The 27,747-nt window shown below is 45.3% G+C and overlaps 1 protein-coding gene across 6 annotated transcripts in view; it reads right to left on the minus strand.

Annotated features, from left to right (window-relative positions):
- Nucleotides 1-27,747, minus strand: part of znf804b (zinc finger protein 804B) — a 1,078,762-nt gene that overhangs the window by 250,595 nt on the left and 800,420 nt on the right. The gene's annotated exons all lie outside the window — the stretch shown is intronic.

Below are 27,747 nucleotides of genomic sequence, written 5' to 3' on the forward strand. Positions count from 1 at the left end.
AAGCAGTTATTATTTGAATGGTCATTTAGGGGCAAAGAAAAGACCGGTGACTGGCAAACCCCCAAACAATCTCTTACTCACTTTTCACTAATGCTTGTCACTGCATTTTTGGAGGGATAGGAATTCTTTGCGCAGAACTAAACATGGGCATATAGACAGTGTTTTTTATAAACATTGTCACATTTAACTCACCTTTTTTCCCCCCAGTATAATTAGCAATAAAAGCAAAAAATATGGCCCTAAGTTCTGGCATGAAGCTATCTCAGCTCATTTAACTTTGGCCACTTACCACACAACGCAGGAAATAGGAACGTAATCCGTAACACTTCGCCACACCATGTCCACTGCACTGCGTTTATTTCTAAACGTTGAGCACAGCCACATGCCTGAGTGCATCCGGCTGCACACTTTTTGATTGACCTTCCTAATGTCAATCAAAATTCCCAAGCCTCCCTGAGCCACAGAGCAAAACAAAAGAGACTAAAATTACCAAAATATTATGTTAAACAAAGATACTATTATCATATCAATTACTGCCATATAATTAACAAAAATAAGACCATTATGAGATTTAGTAACTGAAGGATCAGGCCTGGACTTCAATTAGAATGGACAGTCAATTCATGAATATTAAATGAATGTTCTGTATACTTGAGGTATATCAAGGGAGTAGTTCTGATCATTTTGATGTTGGCACTGATCCATCATCTTATGTAAATCACTCACGTCACTATGTATGGTTTGCTGTCTCTGTATTTTGTTTGGTTTACTCAGAAACTTAATAAGAAACCTAACCAAATGACTAAGCTGGTGTCAGTCACTGATATGTGCAAGGGTGCTGCTTGTAGGTGATGTTGGCAATGACAGCACTGAAGATGTGTGATGAGAGCTAAATAAAAGACAGATTGAGGAGGCATGCTGTGAGTGCGCAAGCATGCAGTGGCTGACTGAGATACCCCAGGGATGGCTCAGGTGTTAGCGATACAATTGTTACTGTGCAAACAAGAAAATGCAAATGAGGATACCCCTTTGTATATATTTTTTTATTCATTCATGGGATGTGGGCATCACTGGCAAGGCCAGTATTTAATGCCCATTTCTAATTGTCCTTGAGAAGGTGGTGGTGAGCTGCCTTCTTGAACCGCTGCAGTCCTTATGGTGAAGGTACTCCCACAGTGCTGTTAGGGAGGGAGTTCCAGGATTTTGACCCACTGACAATGAAGGAACAGCGATATATTTCCAAGAGAGATTGGAGGTGGTGGAGTTCCCATGCACCTGCTGCCCTTATCCTTCTAGGTGGTAGAGGTTGTGAGTTTGGGAGGTGCTGTTGAAGAAGCCTTGGCGAGTTGCTGCAGTGCATCTTGTAGATGGTACACACTGCAGCCACGGTACGTCGGTGGTGGAGGGAGTGAATGTTTAAGGTGGTGGATGGGGTGCCAATCAAGCAGGCTGCTTTGTCCTGGTGTCGAGCTTCTTGAGTGTTGTTGGAGCTGCACTCATCCAGGCAAGTGGAGAGTATTCCATCACACTCCTTACTTGTGCCTTGTAGATGGTGGAAAGGCTTTGGGGAGTCAGGAGGTGAGTCACTCGCCGCAGATTACCCAGCCTCTGACCTGCTCTGTTGCCACAGTATTTATGTGGCTGGTCCAGTTGAGTTTCTGGTCAATGGTGACACCCAGGATGTTGATGGTGGGGGATTCAATGATGGTAATGCCATTGAATGACAGGGGGAGGTGGTTAGACTTCCCTTTGTTGGAGGTGGTTATAGCCTGCCACTTGTGTGGCGCGAATGTTACTTGCCACTTAGCAGCCCAAGCCTGAATGTTGTCCAGGTCTTGTTGCATTGGGGCATGGACTGCTTCATTATCTGAGGAGTTGCAAATGGAACTGAACACTGCAATCATCAGCGAACATCCCCACTTCTGACCTCATGATGGAGGGAAGGTCATTGATGAAGCAATTATGAAAATAAGTCTAATCTTTTATTTGCATCACAAAGCATTTCTAATAGATCAAACCTCTGAGATAAATAATTTATGGGAATGTTTCACTTTATATGAAAAATAATATTCTATGTAATTTTCTATTTGTACTTTTGTTGTAGGCTACCCAATATGGTCATTTTATTTTTTCGCCCAATTCAGGGTTTAAAGGAATGACCTAAACAAATTATAGAAGCAGTAGCAGAGTAGATAAATGAGATTATCATACTCAGTGGTCATGCTCACAAAGCCACAGGAAATGTTTAAAGTACTGAGTGCTAAGAAAATGAACTGATACTTAATGCTGCATGGCCCCATAATTGCAATTTCTCCTAGGGCAGATAGGAGCTAAAGAATTCTCTCTGAGGAAACATTCTGTTCAAAGTACTATACTCTTAAATGAACGGTTAACTTCTGGCTGTGCCGATCAATACATCTAACAGGTGATGTGTGCATTTATGGTGTTGACCTTTGCTCTTCACCCCCTGGTTTTTTTCCACAATCAGCAAGCAACTGGGGCTGATGGCTGGTAGTTTGTGTTGTAAGTATAGAACCTATATATTACAGGTACTGACATGAATCATCACTGATAAATGTTCATCTTTATAAAAATGGTGCAGAAACATTTGCTTCGCAGGTAGTCTTCTTCGGTACCCACATAAATATGGAAATAATACAACAAGAGGCCCCTGGAGCTTTGTAGCTTAGCTACATCACAATGTTGAAAATGTAAAAGGATTATCTTCTAGGAGAAAAGTGTACTACTGTGCGACTGTAATAAAACTTGACTGTGAGTCAGTGCTTGGCTTAGTACTGAAGCGGAGAATCACTAGAGTCAGCATTTAGGTCGCCACATAAATTCTGAAGAAGGGTGCACACCTGAAACATTAATCCATGTTTTCTCCTTACAGATACTGGTTGACCTGCTGTGTATTTCCAGCAATTTCTGATTTTATTCCAGATTTCCATAGCTTGTAAGTTTCTTTCATTTTCCTCTACGTCATTTTGGTGTGTTATGGCAGCTCCAAAAAGCACAGAATAGGCAGATACCCGGGGTCTTTCCAATATGTAGAACGAACGATAAAATATTGAAAAATTCTTATTAAACATAGTTTTGTATTTGATTTTGCATCTCATTGTTGACCAGTTTGTAAAGGAAGGCTCAGCTATCATTTAAAAACAAAGGCAAAGCCCGTATCAATCATATTAATGTAAGCTTTTTCCATTTTCCTTGCAATTACCATCTTGTCATTAAACAAAAGGCAGCACGGTGGCATAGTGGTTAGCACTGTTGCCTCACAGCGCCAGAGACCCGGGTTCGAATCCGGCCTCGGGCGACTGTCTGTGTGGAGTTTGCACATTCTCCCCGTGTTTGCGTGGGTTTTCCCCGGGTGCTCCGGTTTCCTCCCACAGTCCAAAGATGTGCGGGTTAGGTTGATTGGCTATGATAAATTGACCCTTAGTGTTAGGGGGATTAAATACGTGGGGTTACAGGGATAGGGTGGGATATGTGTTGGTGTAGGGGTTACGGGGATCGGGTGGGATATGTGTCGGTGCAGGCTCGATGGGCCGAAATGGCCTCTATCTGCACTGTGGGGTTTCTGTGATTCTGTGAAATGTCTTAAACACTTTCAATCAACACGCAAAACATTTTGCTTCTACTTGCAGACATCCATTTTAGTGGGTGAGCCTTTAGCACAAACAAAAACTCTGGAACCCTCGGGGGGAGGGCTGAGTAAGGACTACAGTAAATAAATTTACATAATATCCGAATTATTATGGATTTTAAAACTATTTTATGTGTATATTATTTGTCTCTGTCTAAACTTGTGAGTCTGCCAATAACAATCATTCTCTTATTGATAGCTATGGAACAGCAGGAAATACAGAACTCTTACCCCATTGCTGTCCAGTATCATTGTCCTCTGACCCTCGTGAACAGAAATATTGAGGGTAATTTTAAAACCCCAAAACAGGTGGGTTTGGGTCGGTTAGGAAGTGAAAATGTAAAAAATCTGAAACAGGAACCCAACCCGCCTGCTTCCAGTTTTAATGGAGGTGGGATGAGGGGCAGGCGACCAGGAGGTGGGTCAGTCGTTGAAACCTTATAAGGAGGCTGCATGTCTTCATTTAACAGGGTTTCTATTTTTAACCCATGTTGGCCGGGTTTCCCGGGCCTCGGGAAACCCGGCAGGTAAAAGGAGGCGAGAAGGGCTGTATACATCAGGTAAGTGCCTTTATAGCACTGTTTGTGGGCTAGGAGGAGCAGGAGTGTTTCCTCCAGGCCCAACAAGCTTAACTGTAAGCACCGTCACCACTTACACGATCTTCCCCATACAGCCCCCCATTACGGGTCCCTCCACGATCACCGAACCCCCCATCCCCGACACCCCCATGATCACCAACCATCCTGTGAACACTGACCCCCCCCCCATCACCGACCCCTAATCTACGATTCTCCCCCCAGCCCACCGCATCTCTCCCCCGACCTCTGACCCCCCTCCGATCTCTCCCCAACCCCCGTGATCTTTGACCACCCAGCGATCACCCCTGGCACTCCCAACCACACTGTACCCATATCCCCCCTCCCCTGGCAGCCAAACTAAAAATGCTTCAAATGTAAAAGCCAGTAAAATAAGGGGGAGTAGCAGCCAATACCAACTATGTGGGTGTATTTAGATAATCTGAGTGAGGAATAGGTGCATACAGAGAAGAAATAAAAAAAATTAGAATGAATTGTCAAAGATCGGGGGGCGGGCAATTTTTTTTTGTGTTTACTTCTGTGTAATGTTCATTTTTCATCTAACCTTTCACATACCTACATGGAAAGAACCTAATCAAATGCTGACAAATTATTGAGCTACAGGATCCTTTCTTCATGTGGTGACAGCCTCATTTCAGCTCCTGACTTTTGGTGGCTTAGTCTGAAGATATCACTGAGATCCCAACTTTACTTGAAGGGAGAACATAAAATTTTAATCATAACAGCATGACAAATGTGCTACACGTCCTAAACCACTCAATCGCATTATCACATAGATTGAAGAGCCACAGATGCACAGAATGAACCTTGTCTAGCCTGTTTGGAAACAAGTTTCTGAAAAATAAATACACAGAACCAGGAGAAAAAATAAAATGTTTCCATACACTTCCAGTCCTACAAAGTGCAGTGTAAGGACAAAGAGTATTCAGTCTAAAATAATGAACATTGTCGCTGAATTGGTAACATTCATGCATTTTGTGCAATCATTTTTACGGGATTTTAAGTATAAGGTCCACATTTCTCGTGGAACTACACGGAATTATCACCGGTGTATTCTTTGTTTCCTCTGTCACTCATCACTCATACCTGTGGTAGAAAACTTCAATTTATGAAGAATCAGTCTTGCAAAAGCATGAATATAATATATAATTTTACTGCAACAATAATATTGAGAATGTGATGATTAACGTCTTGGAAAGATGTTGTGGGGGGAAGTAAAATGGCTTGTAATGCTTTCCATCATGTCATGGGAGACTCTATCCCAATGATTATATCCTTTCAAGTAAAGTAAACCTCAATCCAACCACTAAAAGAACTTGCATTTATATTGTACCTTATCATGTCCTCAGGATGTCTCAATTGCTTTATGTACAATGAATTACTTTTGAAGTGCAGCTCCTGCTGTTATATGGTAAATGCAGCAGCCAATTTGTGCACAAGATCCCACAAACAGCAAATTAGAAGAATGACCAGTTCATCTTCTTTCCGATCAGGGAGAAGTGTTGGCTACAACACCAGGTGAACTCACTGCTCTTCTTGAAATAGTGCCATGGAATTTATTACATCCACCTGAATCACCTGAACAAGCAGACAGAGCCTCAGTTTAAAGTCTCATCCAAAAGACAGCACCTCTGACAATGCTGAACTCCCCCAGTGCTACTGTAGATTCTGGCTCAAAGTTTTCTCAGGCCTGAGGCACAACATGGGGCGGGGGCGGATAAAATAGGTGCAAGATGCCTGATAGGGGAGGAAATTTAGACAGAAAACATAAACGCCAGGCACGTGCCCAGAAGAGCAACTTGGCCAGTTTCCAATGAGGCCTGGGGTGGGAGGAAATTCTGTCTGGCCCAAACATAACCTCTGATTTGACAAGTAGGTGGAGCTGGTGGGATGGCCAGAATTCCAGCAATTCCTATGTCCTTTCTGCTCAGTGATTTGGATGCCAAGAGGAACCTGGGGCTTAGGTTATTCACAGAATCACAGAAACCCCACAGTGCAGGTAGAGGCCATTTCGGCCCATTGAGCCTGCACCGACACATATCCCACCCGATCCCCGTAACCCCTACACCAACACATATCCCACCCTATCCCCGTAACCCCACGTATTTAATCTAACACTAAGGGTCAATTTATCATAGCCAATCATCCTAACCCGCACATCTTTGGACTGTGGGAGGAAACCGGAGCACCCGGAGGAAACCCACGCAAACACGGGGAGAATGTGCAAACTCCACACAGTCACCCGAGGCTGGATTCGAACCCGGGTCCCTGGTGCTGTGAGGCAACAGTGCTAACCACTATGCCACCGTGCTGCCCACCTTATTGTTGGGGTGAAAGTGGGACCCACCTGTGTTTCCAAGCTGGCATACTCATGCACGTCACCCTCCCCTCCTTCCCTTATAAAGGGAGCTGACAGGCAACATTAAAACATTTGTGGGAGCTGTTGGCATTCTGAAGGCTCAAAACTGCCAAATCAGTAAATTAATCTTATTCCCTGAACTACTTCCAGTGATTTAACTTAACTTTAACTTTCCCAGCCAGAACCACCCATGACTAGTGGGTAGGTTTACCACTGAGATGCCTTACTGGTGACAACAAAAATGGCATCTATGTTCTAAATATGTCATAGGACCCCGATTCGGACATGGAATAATGAGGCTCTTGCCTGTTTCTGGTGGGAGCACTGGCCGGCTAAATCGAGGCCTGTTTGAAAATCGCATCAGGCAGGCCTTGGGTGGGAAGTCTATTTTTGGCTCTCTAACTGGGTGGTAGACACAAATTGCCCCTATGGTGTATAATAAGGAAGTGGACCTTCTGTGACATTCTTCATGAGAAACAAGCAGATAGGTTGTTTGGGAGAAGGGTGAGAAGGAGTATCAGCAGCTCTAAGGGATAGCAAGTAGTTTAGGCAGAGTAGTGAAGAATGGGGGGAAGAAATTAGTGAGGATTTGTGGAGTGATGGGTACTTGGTAGAGGTGGGAGTAGGGAGAGAGGAATGAGTTGGCAAAAGCGTCAGAATAGTGGATTTTTGGAGGATTAATGTAGTGAGTACTTTGGGTGGTAAGAAATCAGGTCGATGGCTCGGGCAAGCACATATTTAGGGGTAGTAAGTAATTGGGGAGGTGTTAGTTAATATTGGGGACAGTGGGCATTGTGAGAATAATAGGAACAGAACATGTTTACTTGTGAACTACACCTGGATACATAGTTAGCACAGCTGTGATTAATTAGATTATTTACGTTTTCTAACCATCATCAAAATACAAGTACTGTTGTCAAAGCCCTTTAGATTGACCAAAGGCTTTGAGATGCTTTCAAAGTTCAGTTTGCTTAAAAGACATTTATTTGATACAAGGAGGAAAGATATGGAAGTGATTTCCCCAGGTGCAAAGATCAGAAAAGAAGATGGAGTCATTGCACCCTTTCTGTTGGCCTGCCATTTCCAGGGCTTCCCTCAAGAGGTGGACTAGGCCCTGCTCCTGCAATTGGCACAAGCCCAACATACTAATTTAAATAAAGTGGGAGAAGTCGTTTCTGGCCCTTCCTCATTTTCCTACAATTGTGGTCATGGGACACCTTGAGGCAAGGAGCACCAAGAAGCTGGTGCTCGGCCATGCACAAGGACTCTGCTTGAAACACGAGTGATTCTGGCAACACGTTAAAAAGGACCCAAAAGCTAGGTCAAAGTTTTTTGTAAAACAGTGACCCACTGGAAATTCAGACCTTGTGGCCTTCAGATTGCTGTTTTTCCAAAAGCAACCAGCAGGCCCCAGGGCTGGAGGCTAGGCCTGCAGCCATGTTCCTGTTTTCTGGGGCAAGGCTCTAAAAGGGGCGGCCTGTGTGACCGGAGCAGAGGGAAACCAGAAAAAATGGCCTAGCTCTCTCTCTCCATCTAACTAATTTTGACTTTGTGTGATAGTGTAAAATGAGTGACAGTGAATCGGCAGTCCTTTTTACATCTCTCCTGATTTTTATTTCCACTGATGTCGATTCGCTATCACCCTTATTACACTATCGCACAAAGTCAAAATTACCCCCGTTGTCTCTGACTTCTGGGCCCCAGTTTTTGCCTGGAGGCTCCTTGGTGTCATGAGTTGGGCAGTGCATTAGTGCCACATACCCAATCATTAATGTGCTGACCCAGCATATATTTCCAGGATTGGATTAATTTGCCTTCAGTGGGTGAATTTCCTGGTGTGAATTATGCCTGTCTTTGAGAGCAGGCCCAGAGGGCTATATCTGTTTCTGCTAGTAAAAGGGAACCAGAATTGACTTTGGTCCTCAGACATCTCCGTTCCAGCGCCCAACGGAACCGCAACAGCTTTGGTCGCTAAGGAATTTAGGTCCTGTATGTCTAAAGTGTGCCTTGTTATGATATTGGATACTGCATTAGCAGGTGACAGGAATGGTATTTTGTCAGTTTAGTAGGAGATGAAGCCCACCTCGATGAAAGCATAAAGGGTTACACACCCAAAACTTTAACCTGTCTTTTCTCGTCAAAGTTGCTGGCTGAACTGCTATGTATTTCAATCATTATCTGTTTTATTTCAGATTTCCAGCATCTGCAGTTTCTTTTTCTTTCACATTGTGAATGAAGGCGCACTTGTTTAGGGCACGGCAAAGGTGTACGGATGACTGTTCAGGGGTGATTCCACACTCCCACGCTCCCAGTGAGGACCATGCTTGACAGGGGTGCAGGCTGAATCAAGGATACAGTACTCCATCTCGAATTCCCTTCAAGCACGAGTCCCCAGTGGGAGCATGAGACTGTGAAATTACCCCTTTCATATTGGGTGGATGGAGCAATTATGACAAGGTCTCTCAATGAGTGCCTGGCAAATAGCTATTGGAACTGGCTGAAACATAGAAGATAGGAGCAGGAGTAGGCCATTCGGCCCCTCGAGCCTGTTCCACCATTTAATGAAGTGCTTCCCTAGTTGCATCTCCAACCTCCTTTGTCTCCTGTACTTTATCTCCTTCCTGATGCTTATTGCTTTCCTTCTCTGGGTGGTCGTTGTTGATTCCTCATGGTACTACAAATTGTGGAGGATGCAGAAGACTACAATAATGTACAATAATTTGGCCAGACCATACTCTAGGATGGTTCCTTTCTTTTATAGGCATCTGAATCTCTGCTTCACAGTGATTACTTATGAAGTGCTCGAAGATGGTTCTCGTAGATTTAAACACCTCATTATACCTGTGCTTGGCATGTTTATGGCATACTCCCTTCTCCCATTGATGGCACCAAAACTTGTGCTGAATCCCCTCAGCTACAGAGTCAGCCAAAAAAAAAAACCAGCAAAAGTACCAAGGAACAATCTGAAAACACACCTGAAACCGCAGACTGTCCTTGAAATCATTTTGTACAAAACTCTAGATGCCCAATTTATACCAACAAAATTAAGATGCGGTCTACTTCTGGTGTAAGGGTTGGGAAATGCCATCAACTTCTAAATGGCACCACTACTGCTGCAAATTGAAATGAAATGAAACTCTTGCCTATTTCTTAACCTCTGTCAAAGTGTGAGGGACAAGGTGTGACAAAGGAAATGTGATGCCTTAAGTGTGACAGACAATGAGTGCAGGTGTACATTTTTTATAGTATTACAAGTGGATGTATTGTGGCTCTGCTCATGGTAAGCCAGAGGATGCATTGTTTTATAAAGACATTGGTAAGCTAGAATAGGATATAGGTGTGCACGCCTTAAAGGCTAGAAGTTGTAATTGCTCTGCATTCTTGAAATGAATTGGTTGGCTCACTTACAGGACAAGTTTGTTTGATTGACAGGTCAATTAAGAAGTTGGAGACTGTGGAATTTTTATGCTCTGAGAGAAAAGGAGCTGAAATTCACAGCAATTTAAGATTGCTTTGCATCATTAAGTGAGAGAGCTAAATTGAGAAGGTTAAAGTGTGAATTATCTCCCTTGAAAGGATCATTGTTTAAAAAGCTGAAACTTTCTTATTTTACACTTTGGGGCTGTTGAATTGCTTTCCGTTTGTTTTTTGTAATTTGCTTGTGGTCTGCTGCAGCTTTATTGAAAGCTAAGATAAAGATTGAGTAAGTCATGTGGAAAGAATGACTGGTAGAATAAATTTGCCTAGTAAATTGTCTAGATTATAATAAGTTTGCTTATGGTTAAGAGTGACAGAGAATCACAGGAAGTGTGTGATGGCACACTACATACAAGCTGTTTAACGTGTGATAGATATTCTAGTAGATCTCCTGTGGCATTGCTCACAGTGCCTCGATTTTAGCCCTGTTCTTCAGCAGCAGCGAGACCAAGCTTACCGCCAACTTCCCGCCTGAGGACCACCCGTTGTGATTTTCAAGCGGGCCTCGATTTAGATGGCCAGCACTCCCACCGTAAACAGACAGGAGCCTCATTATGAAAATCGAGGTTCTATTACATAGTCAGTGTAGTGTATGTGCCTTTAAGTCAGAACTACTTTTTACAGCTCCTGTATATTGTAGTACCGGCAATGACCACACCAGTATATAAGCTTTGCGCATGCCTCTGTACCCCAGTCTAGAGATTACCCTCCTCCAGTAAAGACCTGTTATTTGTTAATGTACAGCATCCGTGTGATTATTTATCCACTGAACCACGGATCTAACAGTGGCGATGAGTGTCAATTCGAATCTACCTGCAACATAAAAAATAAAAAAAATAGTCGAGGCCAGGAACACGGGCGTCGACCATGAGCAACCGCCCAGCAGTCAGGCAGAGATCCAACTTCGCTGGGGAGGCTGTGGAGAGCCGGGCTTGGTTCCCCAGCCACAACGAGCAGTAAGAGACCGACAACAGGTCCAGAGCAGACCCTTCCCGAGCAGCGGCGGCTGGAGCCGACCGACGGCAGAGAGAGAGCCGAGCAGCGTCGACGGGGTAAGAAGAGGGTGAAGAGCGCAGGGCGCAGCCGGGGGTTGAACACCGAGCGGCTTCGACGAAAAATACTGCAAACCGGAGAGAGGGTAAGAAACAGCCGGGTTCTAGACTGAGCGGCGTCGACAAATATCAAGAGAAGAACGTGCAGAGCACAGCCAGGGATCACGAGCTGATCAGGGTCCGCGGGACGAAGCAAGGGGAGATGCCATTGAGCCACGGAGAAGCAGGGAGAGCGCGGGAGACGCCATTGAGCCACGGAGAAGCAGGGAGAGTGCAGGAGACGCCATTGAGCCGCAGAGAAGAAGGAAGAGCGCGGGAGACGCCATTTTGCGAAGCCGCAGCGGAGAAGAAGGGGAAGCGCGGGAGGCGCCATTGGTGATAGTTAACGCACAACCAAGGATGCCGAAGAGTGGCAGTATCTCTACGTTCGACAATGAAGTCGAAGATTGGGCGACATATGTGGAACGTATTGAGGTGTACTGCAGGGCGAATGAAGTGCCAGATGCTAATAAAGCACTGGTTCTGTTAAATTCCATGGGTGCAAAAACTTATGGGTTACTGCGAAATCTAATAACCCCAGAGAAGCCGGTAAACAAGAATTTTGAAAGCATAGTAGAAATCCTACAGGACCACTTAAACCCCACACCGCTGCTGATAGCAGAATGATTTAAGTTCCATAAAAGGAACCAACACAAAGACGAAAGCAATGCTGAGTACCTAACGGAACTGCGCAAGCTATCGAAATACTGCCAGTTTGGAGCGGGACTAGCAGACACGTTAAGGGACAAGTTTGTGTGTGGGCTTCAAACTGAAGGAACCCAGAAACGGCTTCTATCAAAAAAGGACTTTACACTGGACAAAGCTTTCAGTATGGCAGTATCACACGAAGCAGCTGCAAGGGGCGCTGCAGAGATACAACGGAGACCGCAAGAATATGGCACCAACGAAATGACCTATATAACAGGGAAGTGCTATCGCTGCGGCAGAACAACACATGACCAGAAAGATTGTTGGTTCAAGGACCAAGTGTGCAGGCAGTGTGGGAAAGCAGGACACATAGCAAGAGTCTGCAGGTCTGGGAAGAAAACCAACAGTAAGAAATCTCCACAGGAGAAGTACAAAAAGGTACACCAGGTGATGGACAGTGGTTCAGACGAACAGAAAAGTGACACAGACTCCGGAAGCAAGGAGCTGGGTTGTCTGAAACTACATAATGTAACCAAAATGGAGGATCACCAGACTATCTGGGTTACACTCAAGATAGACGGAGCCCAAGTGGAAATGGAATTGGACACAAGGTCAGCTCTAACAGTCATAAATCAAAGAGACTACAAGCGGCTATTTTCACACATACCCTTGAAGACGTATACGGGGCAAAAAGTCTACCCCAAAGGAAAAATAAGGGTGAAAGTGACATATAAAGGTCAGGAAATACCTAAAATGGATACATATGTATTGCCAAATGGAGGACCACCACTGCTAGGACGTGAATGGATCCGGAAGATACAATTAGATTGGCATTCCATACAGGCACTGAAGGTTGAGGCCAAAAAGGATGACGACGTCACACCTGGACGACTGTCAAAAATGCTAACTGACGCAAAAGAAGTGTTCCAGGAGGGACTAGGAACACTAAAAGGAATAACAGCAACAATTAAAATAGAGGAAAATGCAAGCCCAAAGTTTCTGAAGGCCAGACCAGTGCCTTATGCGATCAGACCAGCGGTTGAAGCAGAGCTGGAAGGGTTGGAACGTTCAGGAGTACTGTCCAAAGTGGACTGGAGCGAGTGGGCTACACCCATCATTCCTGTAATGAAGAGGTTGTTGAGTAATACGCCTGGGGAACCAAAGAAGGTCCGCATCTGTGGGGATTTTAAGGTGACAGTGAACCCAGTCCTTCACGCGGTGCAATATCCGCTTCCACGAATTGAGGATATTTTCGCCTCGCTATCTGGTGGTAAACGCTTCACCAAAATTGATCTAGCCCAGGCGTACTTGCAAATGGAGGTAGAAGAAGCTTCGAAACATTACCTTACGATCAACACTCATAAAGGTCTCTATCAATACAACCGGCTGGTGTTTGGAGTAGCCTCGGCTCCGGCTATCTGGCAAAGGGCGATGGATCAGGTCCTGCAAGGGATTCCAGGGACCCAGTGTTATTTGGACGACATCTTGGTCACGGGCAAAAATGACGGTGATCACCTCGCTAACTTGGAGAAGGTGCTCGCCAGATTAAAGGAGTATGGGCTACGAGCTAATCGCCACAAGTGCGAGTTTTTCCAGAAACATATCTCGTATTGCGGCCACATCATCGATGAAGAGGGGTTACATAAGTCCCCTGACAAGATTGAGGCAGTAGTCAAGGCTCCAGCACCGGAAAATGTGTCACAACTGAGGTCGTTCCTCGGGCTGGTAAACTATTACCACAAGTTCTTACCAAATTTGTCTACGGTATTACACCCGCTGAACACCCTTCTGCAAACAGGGGTACCATGGAAGTGGGATGACGAACGTAGACGAGCTTTCCAGAAGTGTAAAGAATTGATCACATCAAAAGAGGTGTTGGCCCATTTCAACCCAGCACTACCAATTTGTTTGGCATGTGATGCATCACCCTACGGCATTGGAGCGGTGCTGTCGCACAAATTCCCAGACGGGTTGGAGAGGCCAGTAGCCTTTGCGTCTCGGTCACTAACCTCAGCCGAGCGCAACTACGCTCAGATTGACAGGGAGGCCCTCAGCCTAGTATGGGGAGTAAAAAAATTCAACCACTATCTGCATGGGCAGAAGTTCACCTTGCTGACTGACCACCGACCACTTGTCTCCATCTTTAATCCTAAGAAGGGCGTGCCAGTAATGACTGCACAGCGGTTACAAAGATGGTCCCTGTTTCTAGGGGCGAATCAATATGAAATCGAATATAAAGGCACGAAACAGCATGGGAACGCTGATGGCCTATCGCGCCTGCCACTGCCTACTGTGGAGGAAGAACCAGCAGTGGACCCTATCGAGATATTTTATTCGTCGATAATTGAACGATTGCCAGTAACAAACTCAGATATAGAGAAGGAGACCCGCAATGATCCGACGCTGTCACGGGTATATGAATTGACGGTGAGGGGATGGCCAACACATGGCGACTCACTGTTGCCAGCATTCTCATCCAGAAGAGAACAGCTGTCAGTATGCCAGGGGACAATGATGTGTGGATCCAGAGTGGTGATTCCACCCAAGTTAAGGGAGAGAGTGCTAAATGAGCTACATGAAGGTCATCTGGGGGGAGTGAAAATGAAAAGCCTTGCTAGGGCTTATGTGTGGTGTCCGGGTATCGATCAACAAATCGAAGACCTAACTAAGAGCTGCTTAGGATGCCAGAAGGTCCAAAATGCACCACCACATGCCCCTCTACACCCATGGGAGTGGCCCTCCTCTCCATGGCAATGGGTGCACATTGATTTCGCTGGTCCATTCATGGACTCAATGTTCTTAATAGCAGTGGATGCTCATTCAAAGTGGCCTGAGGTGATAAAGATGTCTTCAACCACTACAGAGAAAACGATTGCAGTCCTACGGACCATATTTGCCAGAAACGGTTTGCCAGAGCAGATCTGCTCTGATAATGGACCACAGTTTGTGCCGGCGAGTTCCAAAAATTCATGAAAAGGAATGGGGTAAGGCATTACACATCCGCCCCGTATCATCCAGCCACCAATGGATTGGCTGAGAGGTTCGTACAAACCTTTAAGAAGGCGATAAAGGCCATGTGCGACGAGGAAATTCCACTACAGCATAAGATGGACAATTTCTTATTAGCCTACCGAAACGCGACACATGCAGTTACCAACCAGACCCCGGCCATGATGTTCTTTAACCGAAGGTTGAGATCTCGTCTGGACTTGCTCAGACCAAATGTGCGAAGAAATGTTAAGGACAAACAATTCCAGCACATCAACGAGAAGCCGACAAGGAGCTTCAATGTAGGGCAACCAGTCTTGGCCCGTAACTATCAAACAGAGAAGTGGCAACCCGGAACGATATGTACAAGGCAGGGGCCATTAATGTACACAGTGGATGTCGGGGAGAACATTGTGAGACGCCACATCGATCAGATCTTAGCGTCACAGCAAGGCGTCAACCCCATGTCTCGAGTACCTGGGGATGAACCCGACATACCGGTAGCATCTACTTCAGACCCAGTAGCAGTGGAACCCGATGAAAAGGGGTCAGAATCGCCTCTGCACCAAGAACAAGAACCTCCGGGAAGGCGCTATCCCGAAAGGGTCAGGAAGCCGCCCCAAAGACTGAATCTATAAATGGACTTTTGTTATTGAATGTACATGTAAAAATGTAATTGTTATTTGAATATTAAGGGGGTATTATTGATCTAAAAAGGGAGGAATTGTAGTGTATGTGCCTTTAAGTCAGAACTACTTTTTACAGCTCCTGTATACTGTAGTACCGGCAGTGACCACACCGGTATATAAGCTTTGCGCATGCCTCTGTACCCCAGTCTAGAGATTACCCTCCTCCAGTAACGACCTGTTATTTGTTAATGTACAGCATCCGTGTGATTATTTATCCACTGAACCACGGATCTAACAGTCAGGACCTCAATGCCATTTTGGTGAAAGATAGTATGGCACCCACGGAATGCTGGATCTTCTCACTATACGAAACAGAACCAGCATCCCTTATAGGACTCTGGAAGCAGGTCTGGCAAAAAGGAAAACACTCTATAGGGCACTTTCTAGGTTTTTCCTCGCTGTCAATCCACCTCCCCCCACACACTCACCCATTCAATATTTGTCTCCGTCACCCTATCTCCCCCGATCAGCCCAGTCCTCCCCTTTAATACAGTGCTGCAGACCTATGCTCTGTGGCTGGCCTGCCGGACTTCCCCTACCCCCCACCTCCAAGAAATGGCAAACTGCCTAGCAGCATTAGAATCGCTTGGCCATCCCAATTGAATTGAAATGAGGCCCGACCATCAAAAAGGTTCGGGCTTCTCACTGACAACATCGCATGACTGATGTGATCGCTCTGCCCACAGCAGGCCCGAGATACATTAAAGTCCAAAATCAGTGCCATCCGTTCAGTCAGAGGATACATGAGGGTGATTTTAACCTCATTAGTACTCTATTGGCACTCATAAATGGGGTGGTGGTGGCCCAAAAATAAAGTAGATGTTAGTCCTGTCCACTCACTGCTGTGTTCATGTGTGGTCCCATTTTTGGGGAGGCGTTTACCCTGGCGGCCACAGTTCACATCCAGAACAAGCAGAAAGCTCATGAATATATGCAAATGGGGATCGGAGATGTCATTTAGATCGTGCCACCATTTTCCGCCCTCACTGTCTGACTACCACCAGTTCCTGCTCCCGCCCACCACTCATGGGTGGTACACGTCGGGAATGATATTTAGAGGGATCCTCAGCTACTCTCAGGTAAAGCTCCCATAGCATTCAGAGACATTTGTCTTGTAGTAGGTTGTGAGTTAGAGGGAAACCCGGATGGTTTTCCGGTTCGCCTCTTCATTAACAGGCATGCCGCAAGCTGCCGACACAAAATGCACTTCCCGTAGGCAGCTCACCAATTTGGAGGTGGGAATTAAGTGGTGCAGCCACTTCTCAAGGGCCTGCAGAAGTTTAAAGGGGAGGTGCAGTTTTTGTGTGGCACAGAAAGAAGCAACAAGTTGGAGCAGCTTGTGGGTTTTTTCACCTTAAAGGATTTGAAAGTGTTTATAGTCGTTACCGTAGCTTCTAAACTTAAGTTGCCTGCTGCTCCAAATTGTTGCTTCTCTCTGTGCTACATGTAATCTGCGCCTCCCCTTTAAACTTCTGCTGCAGGCCCTTGAGAAGTGGCCGCGCCACTTAATTCTTACCTCCAAATTGGTGAGCTGCCTACGAGAGGTGCATTTTGTGTCGGCAGCTTGCGGGATGCCTGTTAATGAAGAGGCGAACTGGAAAACCATCCGGATTTCCCACTGACTCCTCCAGAGATCCACCTCCCACTGTCCATCTGTTCACCAGTCACACACACAAATCGCCCCCATGGTTTTATGAAACAGGAATATGATACCGTCTAATGTACAGTATATTGTGCTGTTGCTAGGGAAGAGCTGTGTCCATTTAAGGCGACAGGGCCTAATTGCCGTAGACAGGGAAAACATCCTGCTGTTAATGAAAGAAAACAGAGCATTGCCCAGGCACAAAGCCGAGGGACATTAACCCCAATATTTCTCCCGGATCTATACTTAAAGGGGCAACCTCCGTGCAGCACTCACTGGAAATACATGTTAAGAATTCGCAGGCGCACAGCTGGTGGTTTCCAGTCCTTTGATTTTAATGGGCGGAGAGTGATGGGCTCCTCACCTGTAATATTCCCCACCAAGTACCTCCTGCAAGCACCAGAGTGCAGGATCCACACTAAATTGTTTTCCAATGTGATTGCTGCAGAGAAATCAGAAAAAACTGTGGGGAATAAAAACTGCAGCAGGCATGAAGTCAGCAGTGTAGAAAGCCAGCAGCAATCCCTACAGCAACTGTTAACATCTTCAGTTTTAAATTCTAAATAACTCTGGTAGTATTATATAAAATAGAAAGTATCTGTTAAAGATATTAGTCCGTAATTCAATCTCGGGAGTTCTAATGTTTTAACTTCACTCCTGGAGTTTATTATGTCACCAGAACCCCGCCCCCCGAGATTGAATTACAAGCTAATTACAAATAACTGACAGGTATGTTGTCACAAAATACTATAGGGGATATTTAGTGGTTAAAACTGAAGATTTTAATACTTGCTTCAGCTTTTCTTTTATCCTTTCTTGCTTCACCAGTCCCTGAATTACAGTCTTGTAATGGCTTTATAAAAATTTGTTATCTTAAGTATTTCAAATCAAGGGTGTCCAAGCTATATGCGGGCTGTGCCAGGGAGCCTCAGCGGTCACACACAAAGTTTAAATCCATGTTCTTATTAATTTGCATATATCTCAAGTAACAGGTTGGATTTAGGCTTTATCCACCAACGAGGCAACAGCACTAAGAGCATTCTCTTCTCAAATCTGTAGGTCCACAAAGTTCAAGAAGGACAAACCAGCAAATACGAAATCTAAGTGGAAATAGGATTTGAGTTGCCTGCGTTTTGAGGGCTACATTTGGCCCTGGGGCCGCAGGTTGGGCAGGCCTCATTCACATTGTTTCAGCTTCATCTTTTTCAGTTAGAATATTTTCCGTTATTCAACCTGACTACACATAATTGATTTTTCCCTTGGTTTTAGTACTCCTTTGTTTAATGTTGATTGCTTATTTGCAACTTACACACAAGTTGTATACAGACAACTTGCCTGGAAAAATTCCACTCAGGTCAGTTTCTTCATCCTTTCAATCAAGTTGTGGGAGTCAAAATGGTAGAAGTGCTTAACCAGGTTCCTTAGAAAAGCCAAAACCCTTCTAAACTGATAGAATGGGAAAATATCACTGCCATTTTGACCTCAATGAAAATAAAAATCAGGAGAGATGTAAAATGGGCTATCACCTATTTTACACTGTCGCAAAAAGTCAAGATCTATCCCAGAAACTCTATTTTTTGGTAAATCAGGACAACCCCATTGCACTGTCAGAGGTGCCATCTTTCAGCTGAGACATTAAACCATGTCTCCCTCTGTCCCCTGAGGTGGACATAAATGATCCCATGGCACTATTCGGAAAAGATTTGGGGAGTTCTCCTGGTGCTGTGGCCAATAGTTATCCCTTAATCAACACCACCAAAGCAGATTAAATGGTCATTTATCTCATTGTTGTCTGTGGGATTTTCCTCTGCGTAAATTGGATATAGCAACAGTGACTGCACTTCGTTGGCTGTAAAGCACTTTGATGCTGAGGGTGTGAAAGGCACAATATATATATGTAAGCTCTTTTTGTCTTACAATGGAAGCCCCATGCTTTATAATCCACGGCTATAATTGTTTTAAAATCTAAGGTTATAATCACTCTCAATTTTTGTGGCAGTGAGACTCTGGAGTCAGATGGGCAATCGATCTCCATAGTGATTAAAGGAGAAGGTATATCAACCTCAACCATTGGTGTTTTTAACCCTGTTTTCCAGTTAACAGGCAACAGTATCTCTGTGTACACTAAGATGTCAGATGAATCCCCAACACTGCCGTTCAACAGCAAAGTATACGTTGTCCGCATGTCCAATACGAGACTCCCAAAAAAAGCGCTCTACTCGGAGCTCCAGCACGACAAGAGAGCCCCAGGTGGGCAGAGGAAACGTTTCAAGGACACCCTCAAAACCTCCTTGAAAAAGTGTAACATCCCCACAACACCTGGGAATCCCTGGCCCAAGACGGCACAAAGTGGAGGAGAAGCATCCGGGAAGGCGCCAAACACCTCGGGTCTCTTCGCTGGGAGCAAGCGGAAGCAAAGCGCAAGCAGTGCAAGGAGCGCATGTCAACCCAAGCACCCCACCCACCCGCCCCTTCAACCACCGTCTGCCCCACCTGTGACAGAGACTGTAGGTTCCGCATTGGACTCATCAGTCACCTGCAAACTCATTTTTAATGTGGAAGCAAGTCATCCTCGGTTCCAAGGGACTGCCTAAGAAGATACGTAAAATGCTATCTGATTGTTTGTACTTGTATGTTCAGCAAAAGTTTATTCTTTTAAGTTTTCACTTTCATTTTCAATGCTTGCCTTTGGTATAATGTGTACAGACCTGCATGAACATGGCCATAGTTTCTTTTAAACTGTACTTTGAAAAACAGAACTAGAACAAAAAAAAGAATTTAGCTTCCCCATTACAAGTATTATGGTGATGGTGTGATACAGCCAGTTTTTAGTGGCCCGGATTTTATGGCAACGTACGCACGTTGAAAGTGCCCCGCAATTTCTGGGTTTCCGCCTGCAATGCACATGCGCGAAAACCCGGAGCTTACAATCTGTCAAGTTTCTCCTTGACAGATCATACCCATCCGCTACAAATTCACTTTCGCTGGTGCAGGGTTGGGCTATTTGCCCAACTACTGCCCAGCGAATACCCACCAAACCCTTACACCTGGTAAAAGCAGGCGTAAGGCCTTCTTTTACCAGCGTAAGGGTTAAAATAAATGTTAAAATAATTTTTTTTAAGTGATTTAAACATTCACATGCATTTAAAATTATTTTAGGTTATTTTTGTCCCGTTTAAAAATGTTTAAATTTATTTTTCAAAAAATTAAATTTTTACTTGAAATGTTTAATTAAAGGGTATTTTAATTAAATTTGAACCTGTGATTATTTATTTTAATACATTTTTATTTATTAGGTAATTTCTATTATGCTTATGAGGATTCCGTACGTAAATGGAATCCTCATAAGCATCATAGGAATCCCCCTTTGTCATTGGTTGGCTTGGCCCACGTGATCCCAGGGATGCTTGCGAACCGTGTGCGCCCCGGGATTTGTGGGCCTTTACGCAGGTGTACGCCTGCAGGCCCAGGCCCACAAGAGTCTGAAGCTCCGGAGACAGCAGGTAAGTACGAAGTTTTCTTGCGGTTCGGAGGCGTACATGGGCGGCAAGCCTCCGACCGCAATTTCCAGGCCTGTGAGTTTGAAACAGAACAAAACTCTCCAATTTCTCTTCCTCTCCAAAGTCCTAGAGCATGTTGTTGCCTCCCAAATCTGTCCACGCCTTTCCCGCATCTTCGTCATCCACATGCTGTCCCTTAGCAACATAATCCGCAGACATATATGCTGATGACACCAAACTTTACCTCTCCACCGCCTCTCTCGACTCTTCCCTTGCCTCTGTGTTGCTAGACTGCTTGTCCGACCTCTGGTCTTGAATAAGACACAATTTCTTCCAGTTAAACATTGGCACAACTGAAGCCATCGTCCATAGACCCCGCCACAAACTCAATTTCGCCAGCGATTCCATACCCCTCCCCAGCCACAGTCTCAGCCTTAATTAGACTGTTTGCAACCTTGGCATCCTATTCAACCCTGAGTTGATCTTTCAACCCCATATCCTCTCCATCATAAAGACCTCTTATTTTCACCTCTGTAACATCACCCGCCTCCGCTGCTGTATGCATCTGTCACCTCCATACTTGACAATTCCAATGCTTTCCTGGCCAGCCTCCCATCCTCCAAATTTTACTGCCTGTATGCTATCCCGCACCAACTCATGCTCATCTTTCACCCCATCCTCACTACATTGGCTCCTACTTCCCTAATACCTCCAATTTAAAATTCTTGTTCTTGTGATTAAATTCCTTCATGGCCTTACCCCTCCTCATCTCTGTAACCTCCTCCAGCCCTAAAAAAACTCCCATGAACTCTGTTACTCTGGCCTCTAGTGCACCCCCCCCACTCCCATCCACTCTTAACCCCACCATTGGCAGTCGTGCCTTCAGCTGCCTTGCTTTGGAATTTCCTCCCTTAACCCCTTTGCCTCTCCACCTCCCTCCCCTCGTTTAAGACCCTCCTTAAAACCCACCTCTTCAACTGAGCTTTTGGTCATTCCTCTGAACATCTGCTTCTTTGGCTTGGCATCCATTTTTTCCTTACGCCTCTGTGAAATGTCGTGGGACTTTTTTCTACATTAAAGAAGCCGTATAAATGCAAGTTGCTGTCATTGTTTTTACTGGAATGCCAGTGTCTTACTTTAATACTAGGATGGCTTGCCAACTATACGATCTGTGTTACACCAACATTTCTGTATCAAATCTAGGCCAATAATGGTGCAAATCCAAATCATAGAATATGGGGGCTGAAGCACAGTCCAATCGGCTTGTTTTGCCTCCATTGGGGCCAATGTAAATAATTGAGCTGATGCTGAGCAGCACTGAATTAGCTAAGTGCTTCGGTTTCCTCCAAACCTAGAATATTAGTGTGGAAGCAAGGATAAGGCAGCATTGTTTGACATACCTCACTAATGCACACTGCCCCTTTAAGTGTAAACAAGAGAAACAAATCTCATTTTTGCAGCTGCCACAGCATCACTCACTATACTGCAAATATAGGCCCACAAGACAGCTTGTTCAGTCAGTAAAAGTGTGCATGGCTGCTACTATGCCTGTATTCAGGAACTTCACAGCAGTGATCCATCACTTGCAGCTTGCTGCATGGAGCCAGAAAGTGTGATTGCCCTTTCTTTCCAAATACCAGCCGCTGATGAATTTGAAGAAGATATGAGCTCCAAAATTCCACAGGATTTCTGGCATGTAATCTCAGCGGAGAGGAGCAAACTGGTTCCGCAGGGTATCCACCTGCAATGGGCCCATTGCAGAATTCTGGTGGTGGGGGGCAGGGGGGGGGCATGCGCACTTCTTTTGCTTGCCTTGCCAACCCTTGACGTAAGGGATGGGACTGGTGGGATCATGTTGGTCAACAGAAAACCTGCCAGTCCTGCCCATTGTACAGGAGGAATTAATGACGTCCATAATGCTTTTCTTCAACAGCAATCAAGCTCAGAGTGATCGACTGCCATTAGGATTTCTGCCGCAATCATTTGCACTTTGGCCAGCTCAACCAGACTGGCCTACCCCCTGTTTCTTTGGCAGGTTTTGGCGGCATGGTTTTATTCCAAAATTCCAGAAACCCTGCAAACTGGGCATCCAGAGAACACTGTAACTGGCCCAGACACTTGCTGCCTCTGTGCTACATAGAAACATAGAAGATAGGAGCAGGAGTAGGCCATTTGGCCCTTCGAGCCTGCTCCGCCATTCAATGCGATCATGGCTGATCATCCAAATTCAGTACCCGGTCCCTGCCCTCTCCCCATACCCCTTGATCCCTTTAGCCTTAAGAAATATATCCAACTCCTTCTTGAATATATTTAATGTATTGGCCTCTACTGCCTTCTGTGGTAGAGAATTCCACAGGTTCACCACTCTCTGGGTGAAGAAATTCCTCCTCATTTCTGTCCCTGGGCCCTGTACACAGTCTTGGTTTGCTTCTGGGAGCCTTCTGGTTGCTCCCCTTCTCCTCAGAGGTCGCTGGGCCTGGCTCCTCGGGCCTTTCCCGGGCTTTCTATCCCAGCCGCCGCTCGGGCTGTGCCTCGTTCGCCGTTCGGGTGCTGGACTGCGGCCGTCGCTCGGGTGCTGGACTGCGGCCGCCGATCGGGCCGTGTCTCGTTCGCCGCTCGGGCTCCCCGAGTCACCTCGCTCCGGCTGCCGCTGCGTCTCCGTGCGGTCTCCCCGATTCGCCTCGCCTCGTTTCCCGAAGCGGCCTCCCCGAGTCACCTCGCTCCGGCTGCCGCTGCGTCTCCGTGCGGCCTTCGCCGAGTCACCTCGCCTCGGTTCCCGATGCGGCCGAGTCACCTCGCTTCTGCTGCTGCTGTGGCCCCGTGCAGCCGCTGTTCTTTGGTTTGTATATTTCTTCCCTTATTTCTTTTTTGCTTTGGATTTTTTTTTTTCTAATTTCCTCTGGTTTTTTTTTTCCTTTGGTGGTCTCTTTGGCTGTCTTTTCCTTCCTTACTTAATCTAGACTAAACTAAACTTAAACTTAACTAAACAAAACTAAACTAACTTAACTAGAACTAAATTTAACTTTAAAACCTTTTTAAACTTGAAATGAACTTTTTTTCCCCCACCTTAAACACTAAAAATTCAGCAGCCCATCTTCAGCGTGTGTATTCACTCTGCCTGGCTCGTCATTCTTTCCCAATGACTTTAAAGAGCCATTAGAACTGTGTCAGTGAAGCTTTGGCCAAGTTTTTGTAATACCCAAGAATAGCCTCAAATGGTGTATCTGCTATAGTACAATCTCATACAATGCTGTTATTTTAATATTTATATTTGAAGCAGCACGGTGGCAGATTCTTGGTCTGAAATGTATCATAAATGTTACTTCAGTCACAAATGGAATTGATGACCTCCCAGTGGAGGGTCATTCTGGCGACTTTACCATGCCTCTGCTAAAAGCATCTGCCTTTCTGTCTGTTGACCTAGTGGTCTTGCGTGGCGATTGAATTGAATGGCAGTGATTCACATTTCACTGCCTTTCAGGATGTATTTATCCAGACCTCTCTTTATTTGACTAGTTGATTGTGACACTGTTGTTGCCACTCAGCAATTAATGACACCTGTCTCGTTCACCCATCACTCCCGTGCTCGCTGACCTACATTGGCTCCTGGTTAAGCAGCGCCTCGCTTTCAAAATTCTCCTCCTTGTTTTCAAATCCCTCCATGGCCTCGCCCCTCCCTATCTCTGTAATCTCCTTCAGCCTCACAACCTCCCCGAGATATCTGCGCTCCTCTAATTCTGCCCTCTTGAGCATCCCTGATTATAATTGCTCAACCATTGGTGGCCGTGCCTTCTGTTGCCTAGGCCCCAAGCTCTGGAATTCCCTGCCTAAGCCTCGCTACCTCTCTTTCCTCCTTTAAGACTCTCTTTAAAACCTACCTCTTTGACCAAGCTTTTGGTCACCTGCCCTAATTTATCCTTATGTGGCTCGGTGTCAAATTCTTTGTCTTAAAATACTTCTGTGAAGCGCCTTGGGACCTTTTACTACATTAAAGGCGCTATATAAATACAAGTTGTTATTGTTGTTGTTGTCAAGAATATTAAGAATGGGAGTAATCACTGGTTGTAAGTATAGACTTTCCTCTGGCTGTGTATTGCCCCCCAACACATTTCAGCATGAACCTACTTAGGGTGAGCATTGATGAGGCTGATGGCCTTTTCTCACCTTGAGTTTTGTATGTACTTAATTTAAAGGGGTGGTGAAATTTTCTGAAATTCTTTGTAATAAAGAGATTGGGATTTTGTGAAACTAGATTTAGTTAATAAAATTTAACAGAGCTTGTCTAGAAACATTTAGGTCTAGAAATTGGATCGCTCAGTGCCTGTGCTCATTCTGCATTGGATATGCCCTGCCTGCCATATTGGTTAGTACGCCCTGTAGTCATTAAGGACGCCTGCCTAAAGCAGGATTTCGGCCCACTGCCTTTGCAGATCGGAGGCCTGACACCTATTTCAAGCCCATTCCAGAAATTGATTGGCACCTGACCGCAGCATGCACAGAACATGCTGTTTGGTAGGCGCAGAGCAGCCAAACCAGTGATCGATAAAGGGACGCCCCCACCCCCCCGCGATCTATAACCACCACCCCCCCCCACCCCTCGGAATCATTGTTGCTCCGGTGCCGGACGATTTTCATCTTCTTCGAAACCGGCGCACTGCTTCTTGGGCGCAACTGGTGTCCCCAGCATGGCAGTTGCATCCTGATGATGCAAGAAGACCAATTTTGCATGGTCCTGTTGCTCACCAGTTTCAATGGCTTGGTTTGTTTTTGCCACTGGGTTGGGCCCCGAAGTCAGGCATGAACCAATTTCTAGGCTTTAGTCTGTTCCTATTCATACCTGTGTTCTGGGAGGCCTGCAATACAAATTATTAAAATGACATAACACAGAATTTACCAGTGAGCAGTTCCAGACTGCTTCTTGTTATATCTTTAGTAATGTTGGGCCAGAATTTATGGTGTCTTCAATGGCATACGATCAGCACACGCCATCATAATCCTTCTGAAAGGCCCCGCAAGCTCCGGGTTTCCACATGCGCTGCACATGCGCGAAAACCCGGAATTTGTGATCTGTCAAGGTTCGCCTCGAAGGGTGTAAGGGTTATTATAAATCTAAATTAAAACTAGAAAGAAAAAAATGATGCACACTTAGGGGGTGATTTTCATTCAGAAGTCGGGAAGGAGGCGGGACTACAACTTTCGGGGCTGTAGTCCCGCCTCCATCGAGATGCGGCCAATCCACGCAATTTTAACTTGATTGACCTTGTTGAGTCTGCCCAACGGGCTCAGCAGGCCAATTAAGGGCCACCCGGCAACAGGTGACGTCACACTGAAATTTCATCTGTCAAGATGTTTTGACAGATGAAATATCAGTGTTTCCACAGCTGTTTGAAGCGGTCAAACATTGACAGTCTTACTTCTAACCTGAGTCCTTCTACACAGACTCAGTTAGAAATCTCACCGGCACAGAAAGCTGCAGACTGTCACTTTTGACAGATCGCAGCCATTCTGCTTTCTGTGCCGGTTAGATGGTGGACTCCCGAAACCTAGAGGAAGGCTGTAAAGGTAAGTACAGGTAATTTAAACTTCTTTACACTCTTTAGACACACCAAACACACTTACCTTTGCACTCATGCGCACATCACTCACCTGAACACCGACATCTCGACCCCTCCAAGTCCTTCAACCCGACGGCCCGACGACTCTAACTTGGCGTGGTTTGGAGCTGTCGGGAATCCCACACTTCAAGCTTTAAAATAGGGATTAGGCTAAAAAACTGCCTGTTAACTATCTGTTAACAGGCAGTTAATTGGCACTAATCCCTTCCCGCCTCAGGTAGGCGGGTCCCAGTGCGGGGCAAGTACCCGCCTCCTTTGAAACTTACATGGAGGTGGGTTGGGGACAGGATGGTGTCAGGACCCCTGAATTCGGAACTTTAACCCCCCCCGCACGCCTCCAATCCCGACTCCACGGGTCAATGAAAATCGACCCCTTAAAATTAGTTTATGCAAATATTGGCCCGAATTAAAATGTTTAAAACTATTTTTCAAAAAATTTAATTTTTACTGTATTTGGTGTAATGAAGGGACTTTTAATTACATTTGAAAATCAGAACATTTACATTTATTAGCATTGTCTAATTTGTTTAATTATTTGGGAATTCCATTGCATGTCATTAGGAGATTCTGTTCAGAAATAACTGCAATGGAATCCTCCTTTTTGATTGGAGACCTGGTCCATGTGGTCCCAGGGATGCTTCTGAACCGCCTGCGTCCAGTGGGCCTTTGTGCAGGCGTACGCCTGGAGGTCCAAGGCCGCAACTTTTCACAGCCTGGGCGCCAGGAGGTAAGTCCGCACATGTTTCATGGGTTGGAGGCGTACTCCGGCCGCAAATTCAGGGACAATGTTTCAAACCCATTGCATGAATGTATGTATGAATCAAGGTCATTGAGTGCATTCAGACGGTATGCTCACAGACAGCTGCTGCCAGCATGAAAAGTGACCACAAGCAGAATTAACCTTTAACGCCCACCGTGCACAAATATAACTGAGGTAGTTCTATTTGAGTATCTATAAAAGGTATGAAGGAATCATTTAAAGGGTGTATCTGTGGGCTACATTTTATCATCCATTGCAACATTTAGCCAATCTCAGGGTTCAAGTGATGGTAATAAAACATTTGCGGTTTATGCTGAACGCTGAACCTCCTTGATCAATTACTGTCAAGTAATCACTCCCAGGAAGTTATTATTCTATTTTAAATCAAACTGCTCATTGATGCCTTCAAAATAAACAGTAAAAACCCGCCCAACTTCATTCTGACAAAAGTGAAATGATGGTTACCGTTTCTTCACATAACATTTTCTGCGCTTCCTACTTGGGTGTGATAAAGCAGTCTTTATACAAGCTTCCGAAAAACACCTAAATGCTGATTATTCCCGATACTGGGCACTTCTCATAAAACTTTTGCAGACATTTTTCATTGTTAGAATGGATCATGGCATCAATAAATGTCCAATCCCTGCTGAGCTAATGTCTTTTGATGACTCCCAGCAGCTCTGCTACAATTTATCTTCCATAAACTCTTGTCAGCATACAATAGCAAACTAAA

Source organism: Somniosus microcephalus, chromosome 5 (assembly GCF_052327205.1).
Source record: "Somniosus microcephalus isolate GS21.2 chromosome 5, FLI_Smic_1.0, whole genome shotgun sequence".
Taxonomy (NCBI): Eukaryota; Metazoa; Chordata; class Chondrichthyes; order Squaliformes; family Somniosidae; genus Somniosus; species Somniosus microcephalus.